This window comes from Dermacentor andersoni, chromosome 6 (genome assembly GCF_023375885.2).
Source record: "Dermacentor andersoni chromosome 6, qqDerAnde1_hic_scaffold, whole genome shotgun sequence".
NCBI classification, from domain to species: domain Eukaryota; kingdom Metazoa; phylum Arthropoda; class Arachnida; order Ixodida; family Ixodidae; genus Dermacentor; species Dermacentor andersoni.
Window position 1 is genome coordinate 126,478,232 of NC_092819.1, and position 14,876 is coordinate 126,493,107.

The window sequence follows — 14,876 nt, forward strand, 5'->3', positions numbered from 1 at the left end:
GGCAGCACCAGATCCAGTCAGAAATACATGCTCGCCAGAGCCCTGCACGAAGCTACCACATCCTGTTCCGGAGACCAGCTGGTTGCCAAGCTCATGTAGAAGTAGCTTCCCGTAAAGCACGGAGACGAGGAAGACCGGTTTCCCGACTGCCTCGGCCCAGCCTGTCCGGAGTTGGACGAAGACTTCACCGTGGGGGAAATTAGACAAGCCATTGTTGCGCTCCAGGGTAAGTGTGCGCCAAGTGCCGACAGGATCACCAACCAGATGTTGCGGAACCTTGACGACCGTTTGATCGGATACCTCACCGAGAAGATCAACAAGACGTGGAAACACGGCAGCGTCCCAGAGCAATGGAAGACCGCCAACGTCGCCCTGGTCCCCAAACCCGGCAAGGCTCCGAACGTGGACAACCTCCGACCCATCTCTCTCACCTCCTGCGTCGGGAAAGTGGCGGAGCACGTCGTCCTCAACAGACAAAAGAGATATCTCGATGAGAACAACGCCTATACTCACAACATGAGTGCCTTCCCTGGCGGCCTCTCGTCGCAGGACCCCATGAAGATGATCAAACATCTCATAATCGGTGGCAGTACCCGGAAAAACAGGGCCCTGCTCGGACTCGACCTCGAGAAAGCGTTTGACAACGTTCTCCACGAATATATTCTGGCCTCCGTCGCAGACCTCGAGCTGGGCCCCAGACTATATAACTACGTCCGTTGGTTCTTGACGGGGTGGAAAGCGAAGCTGCAGATCGGGGACTTTGTCTCCGACGAGGTGCTCCTGGCCCCACGGGGCAGGCCGCAAGGCTCAGTCATTTCGCCTGCTCTCTTCAACATCTGCACGATCGGCCTCTCGAAAAATCTGGCCCAAGTTGAAGGTATCGAACACACCATCTAGGCTGACGACATCACGTACTGGTGCACCGGCGGTAGCGAAGGGCAAGTGGAAAGCGCCATGCAAGAGGCGGTAGACGTCACGCACCCACCGGACTCAGAGGCTCCCCGACCAAATCTGAGCATCTGCTTTATAGAAAAGAAAAATGCCGCAGACCCAAGGGCTGGAAACCATTCGCGGAAAGTGACATTCACCTGTTCCCTCGAAGCGGTGACCCGATGCCCAGGGCCAACATCATCAGAGTCCTGGGTATGTTCATCGAACTCCGCGGCGGCAACGGCACTGCGTTGCGCAAGATAATTGCGAAAACCGACAATCCTTTTTGCCTCGTCCGTAGGGTCACGAACAGACATCGTGGCCTCAACGAGGACAACATGCTTCGGCTCATCAACGCATTTGTGCTGTGTCACTTCACCTACATGGTGGCCATGCACAACTGGCTCAGAGCCGAGCGGGAAAAGCTTAATGCCCTCATTAGAAAATTCACCAAGGTAGGACTGGGGCTGCCCGTCAGAACGCATACCGAGGACCTCCATCGGCTCGGCATACACAACACCATAGAGGACATAGCCGGGGCTCAGGAACAGGCCCAGTTAACTCGGCTGTCCTCCACACCGGCCGGCAGGCGTATCCTCGAGGAGATCGGACCCGCACTCACCAAGAACTTGGCTGAAAACTCCCAAATTCCCAGAGAAATAGGGGAGAAGCTCGCGGTTGCCCCTTTGCCCCGCAACGTTCATCCCGTTCACAACGTATGTCGTCGCAACGCAAGAGCATTGAATATACTGCAGCAAATAAACAAGAACAACATCGAAGCAAGTTTCGTGGACGCAGCTGCATACCGGGACGGCAAGGCTTTTGCTTTATCCGTCGTGGACAAGCGGGGCAAAGTCATCAACTGTGCTTCCGTCCGGATGACGAACGCTGAGGTGGCCGAGCGAGTGGCCATTGCACTCGCCATGCAAGACGGTCGGAGAGAAAGGGTGTATAGCGATTCGAAAGTGGCCGTCAGTGCATTCCAGAAAGGCCGGGTAGCCCGGCAGGTAATTCAAATTCTGAAAGGCACCAAACACGGCGACGCCTCCATAGACTCCATCCCATGGTTCCCTGCACACGTCGGGGCGATTGAGGGGTTCCTCTGAACCTCAACGAGTCTGCCCACGAGGCTGCGCGTGCCTTTACCGAGCGCGCTGCCCTGGAACCGGGCGACTCTCTCCCCGGACACAGAGACGCTCCTATAAAGCGCAATGAACTTACTAAATTCTTTTACTTAGAAGGGTTTTCCTGCCGCCTCACTCCAAGCTAAGCAGGCCGCAGGCGGTCACACTCAGACTCGTGAGAACGAACTCCTACCCAAATCCGGCGTCCCTTAACAGCATATATCCCGAGATTTATCTGAGTTGTTCTTGCGTGGCCTGTGTTGAGGTTGCTAGACTGCCTCATATGCTCAGTGAGTGCGGGTAACTGGGTCCGAAGTTCACCAAGGAAGAGTGGGACGCGCTCCTGTGAAGTCCCGTCTTTGAGGACCAAATCCTGGCCGTCCAGCGTGCCCGCCATCAGGCCGGCAGACTAGATCTGTCAGTCTCGTCGTGGGATTAGCCGGGTGAGCGTTTTATAGCATCTTGCTGGACCAAATAAAAGTTTATTCACTCACTCACTCACTCACTCACTCACTCACTCACTCACTCACTCACTCACTCACTCACTCACTCACTCACTCACTCACTCACTCACTCACTCACTCACTCACTCACTCACTCACTCACTCACTCACTCACTCACTCACTCACTCACTCACTCACTACTGCTACTTCTAAATGCACAAAGCGGTTGTTCGATGACCCCGTATGAACTGACATCTTGTAAATTTCTTGCAGGAGGAGCTAAAACTATATAGATCATTCCGCAGCACGGGATGGCAACAAGTTCAATCAGCGCCGCGTCGGCTCGCACAACCCATAAAGGAGAAAAATATCGCCACGCGACCTTTCCACTTCGCCTCATGAAAAGGTGAACACGTGATCATCTGCTAATTCCTCCGTAGCACAAGAAGAATACCTGGGTAATTATAGCAAATAATAATGCGATCCTTTTAAAATGTTATTCTCTCAGACTTTGATATCCTTATATAAACTTGTAAGGATGTTTATTGAGCGAGTCCAACAAACGGGCGGTAGCTCGGAACAGTGAGCACGGAGAGCAAGATGGTGGTGTTCGAACGCCGGTCTCGAGCCCTCCGCTCTTGATGATGATCGGTATGCCATTCTCTTCCTTTCTTCATTACAATTGCCCCCGTCGAGAAAGGTGGAGCCATCCTGGCGATCTAACAGGTGGGTACAAGAGGGTCGAAGTACGGCTTGAGGCGGTTTACGTGAACAACATCACGTCCACGTCGACGACGGTCGCCTTGCAGCGTAAGAGGCTCAATGACATAGTTTACGGAGGAAGTACGCTCGACGATGCGGTAGGGACCATGATAATTTGGGAGCAGTTTGGACGACAAGCCAGGGGCGCAGGGTGGTACAAGCAGCCACACAAGTGCTCCAGGAGCGAATGTTGCGGCCGGAGAGTGATCATCACCGCGGGCGTTTTTCTGGCGTTGTTGGTCGGCTGTAGTAAAGCGCTTGGCTAGTTGTCGGCAATCTTCAGCGTAACGGGCCGCTGCTGACACGGGCGTGCACTCTGAGGTATCTGGTGCGTATGGCAGCAACGTGTCGATAGTGGGCGTCGGCTGGCGACCGTACAAAAGGAAGAAGGGGGAAAACCCGGTTGTGACTTGCGTAGCGGTGTCATACGCGTATGTCGCAAATGGGAGAACCAGGTCCCAGATTGATTGATCAGATGCAACATGTGTCGCAAGCATGTCGCCCAGAGTCCGATTAAACCGCTCAGTGAGACCGTTCGTCTGAGGTTGGTAGGCAGTACACGTCCGATGTACAATGTTGCACAGGTGGAGAAGTGCTTGAATTGCATCGGAGAGAAATACGCGGCCACGGTCACTGAGGAGTTCGCGAGGAGGACCATGCCGAAGCACAAAACGCCTGAGGATGAAAGAGGCGACGTCCTGTGCTGTCGCCGTGGGGAGAGCAGCGGTTTCGGCGTATCGTGTAAGGTGGTCGACAGCAATGATAGCCCATCGGTTTCCGGCCGTGGTCAAAGGTAAAGGTCCATAAAGGTCAATTCCAACGCGGTCGAATGGGCGTTCTGGGCATGGAAGGGGCTGCAATGAACCTGCGGCAGGATGCGGTGGTTTTTTTCGTCGCTGACACTCGTGGCAGCCGCGAATGAACTTGCGGACAAAGCGAAACATTCCGCGCCAGTAGTACCTTTTCCGTAAGCGTTCATAGGTCTTGAAGACACCACCGTGAGCACACTGCGGGTCGGAGTGAAAGGAAGCGCAGATTGTAGAGCGAAGCGTTCGAGGGATAACTAGGAGCCACTTCCTACCATCTGGCGAGTAGTTGCGCCGGTACAAGAGGCCATCACGGATGCTGAAGTGCGAAGCTTGGCGTCGCAGAGTTCGAGTGGTCGAAAGAGTGGGTGCCCCGGATAAAACGTCAAGAAGCGAAGCGATCCAGGGATCGTGGCGCTGTGCAGAGGAGACGGTGGCGACGTCAAGAGCTGACAATGGAAGGGCTATAGTGGATATGGACGCAGTTTCGGTGGATAGTGGTGACCGCGACAGTGCATCAGCATCGGCATGCTTGCGTCCGGAACGATATATAACGCGGATGTCAAACTCTTGAAGTCGAAGAGCCCAGCGGGCAAGGCGACCTGACGGATCCTTCAACGAAGACAACCAACATAATGCATGATGGTCCGTAACTACATCAAACGTGCGGCCATATAAGTAAGGGCGGAACTTGACAAGCGCCCAGACTATTGCCAAGCATTCTTTCTTGGTGACGCTATAGTTTGATTCAGCCTTGGTGAGCGTTCTGCTGGCGTATGCGACGACATACTCTGCGAACCCAGGCTTTCGTTGCGCGAGGACAGCACCGAGGCCGACACCGCTGGCGTCTGTGTGCACCTCAGTTTCAGCCGTAGGATCGTAGTGGCGCAGTATAGGTGGTGACGTCAGGAGACGGCGAAGGGTGGAGAAGGCTTGGTCACACTCAGAAGACCATGACGAGATATTGGAGGCGCTGCTTAGTAGTTGGGTCAAAGGCGCAATTATAGAGGCGAAGTTGCGCACAAACCGACGAAAGTAGGAACATAACCCTATGAAGCTTCGTAACTGCTTTAGAGTCGTCGGTTTGGGGAAGTCAGTCACGGCACGTAATTTAGCTGGGTCCGGAAGCACACCATCCTTTGATACAACGTGACCAAGAATTGTAAGTTTTCGCGCAGCAAAACGGCACTTCTTGAGATTTAGTTGCAGCTGAGCGGTTTTCAGACACGTCAGGACATGGTTGAGGCGTTCGAGATGGGTTGCGAAATCTGGCGCAAAGACAACAATGTCGTCGAGATAGCAGAGACACATGTGCCACTTCAAACCCCGCAGAACCGAGTCCATCATGCGTTCGAAGGTGGCAGGCGCATTGCAGAGGCCGAAGGGCATGACATTGAATTCATATAGACCGTCAGGCGTGACGAAGGCTGTCTTTGAACGGTCGGCCTCTGCTAAAGGTACCTGCCAATACCCGGAACGCAAATCTAACGACGAAAAAAACTCGGCACCTTGTAGGCAATCAAGGGCATCGTCAATTCTGGGTAAAGGGTACACGTCTTTTCGAGTGACCTTGTTTAGGCGCCGGTAATCCACGCAGAAGCGAATCGATCCATCCTTTTTTTTAACGAGAACCACAGGGGATGCCCACGGGCTTTGTGAAGGGCGAATAACGTCGCGTTTAAGCATATCGTCAACCTGGTCGGTAATAACTTGACGTTCCGCGGTGGAGACGCGGTAAGGGCGTTGTCGCACTGGCGAGTTGGAGCCGGTGTCGATGTTGTGAACAATGGTAGAAGTTCGGCCAAGGGCACGTTGGGCAACATCGAAGGAGTCGCGGAACTGGTAGAGCAGCTGGAGAAGAGCAGAGCGTTCAAATGGGGACAGTCCGTCTGCGATGGACGAATCGAATAGGTCAGCAGCTGGAACATCAGAAGGGGTAAGAGCACTGATGACGTCGAGGTCGCGTCGAGCTGAATCTTGCTGCACGGAAAAAATTTGGCCGATATCAATGGGTTGCACGCATCCAAGGGATTCACCTTTAAGCAGTCTGATGGGATATGGAAGAGGATTTGTGAGGAAGAGAGCGCTTGTTCCATTCGAAATAGAGAGCGTCGAATAAGGCAAAAGAAGTGGCTTCCGATTTAGAAGGCGTGATGGTTCAAAGAATGCAGCTTCATCACATATGCTGTTGCAGAATACGGGGAGCAAAACAGCTGCTGTCGGCGGAATTTCTGTGTCTTCTGTGACGACTATTTTGTGTGCGGCTTGATGAACGGGGTAGTAGGACTCGTCACACAAGGGGAAGAGCTCAAGTTCAGATCTGGCACAATCAATAACGGCGTGATTATACGATAGAAAGTCCCAGCCAAGTATAATGTCGTGCGAGCAAGAGGAAAGGACGATAAGCTCGACAATGTAGTGCTCTTTAGCTATAATAAGTCGAGCAGTGCAGGCAGCTATAGGCCGAACAGGGTCTCCATTCGCTGTACGTAAGGGCATCATCTCAAGAGGCGTGGTCACCTTCCGATGCTTGCGGCAAAGTGTGGCGTCTATAACAGAAACGGCAGCACCGGTATCGACAAGAGCATATGCACGGATGCCTTCTACGAAAACTTTGACAATATTCGATGGCAAAGTTCGAGGACTTGAGCATTTCGACAGCGCAGTTCTTGCCTCACGAACTGCGGAGGCTAGTTTCCCTCATTTTCAGGGGCTGGTCGACGACGCATGGGCGACAAGGAGCGGCGATGGGGTGAAGGTGAGCGACGAGACGTGGGTTGCGGATAGTCACGTGAAGACGTGCTTGTTTGGGGACCCGGATCTTCATAACGAGAGCGGGGACGATCTATGTAGTTCGGTGAACGGGCGTCTGAATATCCTGGCGCACGACGGCGGCAGAATCGGGCGATATGACCAGGGCCACCGCACGCAAAACAGATCACCGCACGCAAAACGTTCGCCAGGGATTTGCAGGGATGGGAGCAGACCATGTCACGGACGGCTGAATCGGGGCTGCAGCATACGACACACCATGGGGTGGTGAGGGCTGTTGAAGCTGCTGCCGCTTTACTACCTCAGCGTAACTAAGAGACGCGGCGACAGGTTGCTGCTGAATGGGCACCGGCATGGCCTCGAAAATCTGCTCTTGAATGACGTGTCGAAGCACGGGAGCCAACGGGATTGGTCGCTGCAGTTGCTGCTGTTGTGGGAGCTCCCGACGCTGAGCAAACGGCAGGAGAGACAACTGACGGGCCACCTCCTCACGCACAAATTCTTTCATTTGTGCGATAAGGTATGACTGGTCAGGCATGATGTCCAGTGCAGCGAGTGGTTGATTGTACGTCTGAGATGAACGTCGGGTGAGAGCCCGCTGCCTTCTCAACTCGTCATAGCTGTGGTAAAGAGTTACAACTTCTGACACAGTGCCAGGAGACTTCGCAAGAAGCATCTGAAAGACATCGTCGTCGACGCCCTTCATGATGTGCTGTATTTTGGCACTTTCGCTCATTGAGGCATCGGCGCGCCTGCAGAGATCGAGTACGTCCTCAATATAGGCGGTAAATGTTTCATTCGGTTCCTGTGCCCGTGTGCGCAGCCCTTGCTCGGCGCGTAACTTCCGCACGGCAGGGCGACCGAAAACGGCAGATATTGCCTCCTTGAAAGCAGACCAGTTTTCAAATTCCGATTCGTGGTTCGTATACCACAGCTTCGCCACGCCAGCCAAGTAAAAGTTCGCGGTACTCAACTTAGCAGCGTCATCCCACTTGTTGGGTCCACTAACTTTTTCGTAGGACGACAGCCAGTCCTCGACGTCCTGGTCTTCCGTACCCGAAAATACCGGGGGGTCTCGCTGGCGAACGGGGCCGGGACAAACGGCGGCCGGGAGAGGTGGCGGCTGTTGGGCTGCGTCAGCTTGCATGGTCGAGTGCAACGTGCGGGATCGGAGTTCCAGGGTGCCGACGATGTGCGTACCCAGCACGATCCACCAAATGTAAGGATGTTTATTGAGCGAGTCCAACAAACGGGCGGTAGCTCGGAACAGTGAGCACGGAGAGCAAGATGGTGGTGTTCGAACGCCGGTCTCGAGCCCTCCGCTCTTGATGATGATCGGTATGCCATTCTCTTCCTTTCTTCATTACAAACTGCACATTTCGCTTAAAAAATGAGAAAGACTTGCCAAGGTAAATAAATTTTGTTATTATTTCTAAAATTTACACTCTAAACTATATATATACCTCACTTTCTCTTCTAATTTTTTATCTCTTCTCCTCTGGTTAACTTTCAGCTGCTTAGCCACGCCCCTGTAGAGGGTAAGCATCATGGCATAAGAAGCAAGCAAGTCAGCAGTAGAAGAAGAATGCAATGCGTATCTTGCAGCAATCTCCATTTCAACGGCATCCTCTACTCTTTGTCCTCGCTACGATTGCACCGGCAGCCGGGGCCCTGGCGCTACTTTTCACGATGACCCGTCGCCTCCGGCTCCTGTTTGACGGAAAGGCGGTTCTGCTGGTCGACCGCAACGCCCTATACACGGTCGCGCCCCAGCAAAGGCAGACACTCACGCATAATGTGCGCCTCTTGCGATTCAATCTGCAAAACAGCAGACAGGTGAGTGTTTAGCACATTGGTCAGAAGTTTCGTAGTGAGCGCGTGAATGGCCAGAATTCCTGTGGTCCACTGAGAAAAGTTCTGACATGTGTTGCAGAAATCGCGGGGGGAAGGGCGCGGTAGCGCTGAACCTCGCGTCACAAGTTGGCAGCTGAGGTAGTTATATTTACTCAATCGTGTTTTTCACTAGTTGTAGAAACGTATCATTATTTTGCAGCATTGGCGGCGCCTCCAGGACACCAAAGCGGCAATGGGGACACCAAAGCTAGAACCCGGACTGGTCCGTGGGTTGGGGCTCATCGAGCCCTGCGCGTGCCAGGATTGTATAAGATCGGCTGGCCGCTATAGCGGACAGACAATTTTTTTTATGCAAAGATCCCTTGGCAAGATTCGGCCTCCGCGGCCCCAACGCACGCGCTGCTGTGCTTCCAGCATTGATTCCCCGCTACCCCTTCGGTGCCCGGGAGATACTGCGCCGCCTCTTTTATTATATTCTCAGGTATTCTTCTAAAGCCTCCGTTTGCCGGTTACGCGTGCCCCCCTGGAGCAGTACCTGTAAAAAATCCAATCTATCGTCGCGACAAAAAAAACGGTGCGAGACTTATGCAACACCAGTCATAACCTTGCCATCCACTGTGGATGCTGTCGCGGTATTGTCTCTCCATTGCAGCCAGAGAGTGAGCACATTCACTGTGATGCTGTGTAATCACAATAATGAATTTTAAAATATGTTTCAAGGCATCTTTTTTAGAACTTACGAAAAAAGTATCACATGCGAAAATGATACAACCTTAGTGTATAATACTTTCCCGTGCGTGCGAGGTTACAATAATTAACCACTAGAACGTATTCCACTCATATGCTGTCTCTGAAAGCTGCTTGAGGGCGCTTTCCACCGCGATCTGTTCATGAGTAAATCGCTTTGCGTATTGCTACTCTACAAAGCGCGGATATTGTTAACATTATCTAGTACAACCTTCCCGCTAAGATCGCACTACTGTCGACAGTATTTGCGAAATATTAAGAAAGTAAGCATGAAACATGCATCACATTTTTATTTTGTCATAAAGCTTATCTGTTGCAAATAATGTCATTGTTCCAAATAAATTCCAAAGCAGGCGTTACGTAAGGGAAAATCAACCAGTTAACTTTCATGATTGAACATTTATTTAGGTATTGCCCTGCATATTCAGAAGTTTCATTATCAATCATTTAAATAGAAAATAATGTCAATGAAGCCCAGACTGAAAGTTTCTAGGGCCCCAACATTCAAATTAATTAATTATGGGGTTTTACGTGCCAAAACCACTTTCTGATTATGAGGCACGCCGTAGTGGAGGACTCCGGAAATTTCGGCCACCTGGGGTTCTTTAACGTGCACCTAAATCTAAATACACGGGTGTTTTCGCATTTCGCCCCCATCGAAATGCGGCCGCCGTGGCCGGGATTCGATCCCGCGACCTCGTGCTCAGCAGCCTAACACCATAGCCACTGAGCAACCACGGCGGGTCCCCAACATTCATATCGGGACGGATTACCAGTGAAGCTGTTTAGGATGCATGCAAATTCTCTGCTTTCGGATGGTCTCGTTGTGGCTGGTTGTATTCGCGTTTCTGCTGTAGACTCCTGTCCGCTTGCTCCTCCGGCGTGCACCACCAGCCTACGCCGACACAAGCGCCGCCGCGGGCAACGCACTTCTCATCCATCTGCCGCAACCGCTGCTGCGCCAAGCCGGCACCTTGAAGCCGCGTGATGTCATAGCCACAGAAGCACAGGCGACGTCTAGAGGCACTGTCACCACACCCTTTCCCCTATCGCCTACCCGTCTCCATTTCTGTTTTAGTGCCATGTCCCCAATGGGGACGTAAGCCACCCACGGTACATGCCTGGGCGGCGTATCACCCTTGGGAATGCATGCGGGTATGCATAACGAGCCTAAAGGTAAACTACACCGTTCTAAAAAAAAGCGATGGACCCATGTACACACGGTTATGCGTTTAGCAATAAATCAATATAATGACACATTGTACTTCCACCCTTCAAAGCCTTCAAATGTGAAAGGGGTTTGCGGCAGCCGGATTCTGCTTTCGCGCTTAACTAAGCACACTCGACGCCCTCTAGCGTCACCGTTGCGAAGCCTGCGCTTGTCCCCCGAAATGCCTAGTGCACTCATTGCGAAGTCCACTAAAATGCTGGCCTTAAAGGCGTTTATTGAAAGCGGCACATACAGAAGTGCATTTGTGGCGCAGCCTGCTAATGCGTTGGTTTGCTGTCCTTGAGGAAGCCTTGTGACATGGCTTCGGTTGTGCTCGCCATCAGGGAAACTTAAGGGATCTTTCTCGTCATGGTAGAGTGGCACATTCTCAGTGGCACATAGTTCGTCATAGAAAATGGACTGAAAGACGTTCATTGAACAGCCGCACACACCTGCTCGCAAATGCCCAGGCACCCCATATTGGCTTCAAAGAGGTGCATTGAAGACCACCACAGACCAAGTTGGAAAATACCTACTGCCGCAATTCAGCGCCACAGAGTTTCTAGGAACAGCTGTACCTACCCGTTCCCACATCTAGCGATTTCTGCAAGCCTACATTTGTCTTACTGTATGCCACTAAGAGCGCCATAAGCATTGCTTGAATTATCAACTATTTGAATTGCTTCATTTCTGACACTTAGAAAATTGTGTGATAAAACTTGAGAACTGAGCATGTTTCCGCCAGTTTTGCAAGTTTTCTCTATTTCTCCCCATTACAACACATTTAATTTAATTATTTCCATGGAAACTCGGAATTCAGCCCGGCCAGCACGTGCTATTCCACGCGCGGATTGGCGAGTGTCATGTGACGTGCCCTTACACGCCGGCTCCTTTGACCTAGTCGTTAAGGTCTACAACGCCTCTGCCGCCTTCCCCACAGGTGGTCTCATGTCGCAGTATCTCGGAAACCTCATGCCAGGAAACATCATTCAGGTGTGTCTATTCGGGCATAAGGTTCCTGCAGGTTTTGCTGCTCACACGCTGGCTGCTACAATATGTGCCCTCAAACGCGTACGTGCGCAACTACGTCGAATGTAATTGGTGCGAATAATTACATTATGTTGGAAATAATGAGAAGAATGACACAAATAGCAAAAATCTAGATGTATCAAGTGCTTTGTGATAGAGTTTGAAGCCAGCTAGCTGCCATATGAAGTGAACGAAACTCATTCAAGCGAATCCGTGAGAGCCACGCATGCTTCATCTTATTCAGCGGGTAACAATAGGAAAGTATTTAAACTAATGATAAAACGATATAAACAAAAACGTGGACCTTAAACTTAAGGTTAACAAACTATTCCAAACTTTTCATTCCAATTCTGCAATCAGCCTTCCGCGATTGCACTAAATATTTTCTGGACCACCTCCACTTCGCCTGTCTGTCACATGACGTCAGGAAAACCGCGATAGCTCCCCGCGTCATATGACGTGTACACACTGGTTATGCATGACTCGACCAGACGAAGGAAAAATAATTATTTCTGACTTGACGCCTTTTTGCCGTTAGCCCGGTGATATTGGTAAGGAGGTTTCGGGCTGCACCAGCTTCACCTGTTTCTCACGCGACATCAGAATACCGCGAAAACTCGCCGCGTCAAAATGACGTGTATGCGGTAAAGGCGCATACAGCCGGAGACGCCCCCATTCCGACAGAGAGGAATAGAAGATGGCTGCGCCGGTCGCTCAAGCACTGGCTACTCTCACCTGCCGGAGAACATGGGTTTATTTGGGTATAATGAAAGATTGCGCGTGGCAGTAAAACGCTATCCAGCCCTTGTGGGACTTATGTTACATCTTTCTGCCAATTCTTCCTTTCTGAGGAATCGTTTTAGCTCCATTTTTTACGTTACGTTGCACGCCGCCGCGATTTTCGACCAGCCACAGCACGCTAAGGGGAAGCAGACGAATCATAGGGCACCGGCTATTTTCACAGCGCTGGCTCGGCCACATCGAAACCTTCTCCCCTTCAGCGGGCTCCTCGCCTCGTGTCAGCCAATTAGATAAGAAAAACCACCTAATGTAGGCAATCTTATTAGTTCTGAAAGCAAACAAAACTTACCTTTTATAAACGAGGAGCGCTTTTCCATTGGGCTGTCCAGGCACCGCTGCGGGTCACCGCTGGATGCTTGCCTCCTGGGTTACCTTAATCTGACGTCAGGAGATTGGAATAAAAACACATCGGAATAGCTTTCCGTTATAGTGCCCCTTTCAGACTATTCAGGAGCCTTTATTCATTTTTTTTTTTTTTTTGAACAAGGCAGACGCTGTTGTTATTGTAAATGTTTCACCGTGGACTTTGTGAGAAGCACTACATGATTTTTAATCATTATGGCAGGCAAGGGTGTGGGGTTTGTATATATTTTTTAACATGCACGGCAACTGATGACGTGGTACACATGCAATCTTACACTAGCAGAATCGGTTGCAGAATGCTACAGCCACGTAGTCACTGCTAAAACAGAGCGAAAATTTAATAGACACGGGAATTCAGATGCAGTTGTGCGTCGATTGTGCTGACTTCTGAGGCTATAGAAGCATTTGAAAGCTATGGAAGCTATGGAACCGCACGTAACGTTCTCAAAAAGCTCTACGCCTAATGAACGGTAATATTGTCATTCATCGCCGAGTAAAACAATATTAAGCAAACTAATTCGAGCATTATTTGTATATTCTTTCTCTTCTACAATTTGTAATGTTTACAAAAGAATTATGTTTGAGTTTCCATTGCAAACATATTAAGCGCGATATATAACATGTGTAACAAGCTACCCGCCGTGGTTGCTCAGTGGCTATGGTGTTAGACTGCTGAGCACGAGGTCGCGGGACTGAATCCCGGCCATGGCGGTCGCATTTCGATGGGGGCGAAATGCAAAAACACCCGTGTACTTAGATTTAGGTGCACGTTAAAGAACCCCAGGTGGTCGAAATTTCCGGAGTCCTCCACTACGGCGTGCCTCGTAATCAGAAAGTGGTTTTGGCACGTAAAACCCCATAATGTTTTTATGTGTAACAAGCTTACAGTAAATGCAATGTTTTGGCTTCCGCACACAATGTATGAAGGCAATGAAGTTTTTACTGGAAACGTCAGTGTCCTTTCGAATCATGGGTCATTGGAACTTGAAGTGGCGGTTGTCTTAATAACAGAAATATAGAAGCCATAGACACCGTCACACGATATGTACAGATATAGCCGACCATGTCTGAGACCGTTCATTCTGGTCTTACTTATTACCTTTAGCATCTTTGGCGTTACATTGTGATCGTCTGTAAGTACTCGGGGATATATTTTATCAGCGTTATGTAATATCGTAAGAGAAAGTGAGAGTCAATTTTTTCACTGCAATGTTGTGCAATACTCGTTCGTAGTACGCTGTCCGCCCGCTAAGGTTCTGGTTGCATTGCTGTGCAAAATGGGCTACGATCTCCTCTCTTTCCTCGTGACTAGAAATTGCCTACAGCACATCGTTGTACTCCCTTCCTAAAATCCGCTATCTGGGCCAATATATTTGGAAACACAGGGGACGTACAGCACCCAAATTCTTTCGTACAGCACCCCGATTCCTCCTACGACCCGTACAAAACCAAGGGGGCTAAAATGTAAGGTTGCTCCATTCTCACACACCTATGATATCCTGACGTCAAATGCATGCGAACACCGATGAAGGCACCTGCGTTGACCGGCAAGGTTGTTTCAACAGTCTAATGAACGCTATCCTCGTTCAAAGGAGTGGGGAACTTTCTTTGGTTTCAAAGCAAACAGCACAGTGTGCGGCGACAGGTGTTGCGTATTTAACTGGCTCAGGACAGGCTGAGAGCACACAGAAGAGGTTCAACAGAAGGGATTGCTGGGCTAGGTGGTACTGCATAACTTGAGGTAAAGCACAAGAAAGCACGTAGGACAATAGAAGTGTACCAGGAAGGGCACGCAGTAGCAACCTGTGGTGGATGATTATACTGAAAAGTCATGTACGTTCCGACGGTGGTTCTTTTGCAGCTGTTGTAATATGTTATATATGTATTAACGATTTACAACAAAGATTAATTTGCTAGTAGCGCAATGACTTCATGCCCTTCTCTGGTCCCGCGTTCTTTGTTTAGGTTTACCTCAACTTAAGAAAGCAGGATTTCGATGGGGCCGATTTAGTGTAGTGCAAGCTCATAACCGGA